This window comes from Sinocyclocheilus grahami, unplaced genomic scaffold (genome assembly GCF_001515645.1).
Source record: "Sinocyclocheilus grahami isolate Dianchi unplaced genomic scaffold, SAMN03320097.WGS_v1.1 scaffold715.1, whole genome shotgun sequence".
Classification (NCBI taxonomy): Eukaryota; Metazoa; Chordata; class Actinopteri; order Cypriniformes; family Cyprinidae; genus Sinocyclocheilus; species Sinocyclocheilus grahami.
In genome coordinates this window covers 30,382-31,464 of record NW_015505894.1, presented here as the reverse complement: position 1 = coordinate 31,464, position 1,083 = coordinate 30,382, and positions in this window count along the sequence as shown.

Here is a 1,083-nt window from a genome sequence, read left to right as displayed (position 1 = left end):
ACAATATTACTTAAAATGTTAGTATAGCACTTTCCCACATGTAACCACATCCGATTAGATATGTTCAGAGTATCATACTAACATTCCAGTTAACAAAAACATGTTTCAAGAATGTTTTGGTAATGTTCCCATTAATAGTTGAAAACGCTATTTCTGAATGTTCTCTGCATGTTTTAAACGTGTTTGTTCCTTGGTTTTGCGAATATTAAGGAAACATTCCATATTATCATTTTGCAAACATTATAGAAACATTTGATTTGAATGTTCTCTAAATATCCTGAAACTAAGACCAACTAAATTATTCTAAACTATTCCTGCATCACACACACTCACACACACACACACACACACACACACACACACACACACCAAAAGAGTAAAATTATAACTGAAATGATTGAAGTCCTCATGAAAATAATAATTATCATATATTATACAAAATCATATTATTAGTTCAATTTTTCTTATATCAACATTATCACAAATCATCACCCAACAAATTTTGTTTTTAAAAAGAACACTGCAAAATACATTGAAAGCACACATTTTCCACTTTGGGGTCTTGTCCAAGGTCCTGAAAATCAACTCGGTCTGACTGGACTTTCTGTGGTGCTGAATTTTAATTAAAGAAAACTAAAGCCTCACAATTTTGTTTATAGTTTCTTTATCTGTTCATATCGCTCTTCATAATTGTCAAGCAGACATTTCAGATCCCTTTGTTTCATTCCCTTTAATTAGCCATATTGAGGTATTTTATATTCACATGCTATCTCTGATGCTCTGGCATATGTAATTTACATGAAACTAATGTTTCCATTATGCTTTACTGCATTGTATAAACACAGTTTTAAGTGCATTTCATTCCACATATTCCTCACATCCGAAAGAAGAGAGGCTGATTGAGCTAGAGCACATCTTCTTAATGGTATTATGCAATAATCTATAAGCACTTAGATTCTTGTACTGTAATTCTATGCCTGATTTTACAAGAGGAACAAGAACAAAGATTTCAAAAAGCAGTGCATCTATAATTTTCATAAAGTGTTTCTCATTTAAAAGATTATATATATATATATATATATA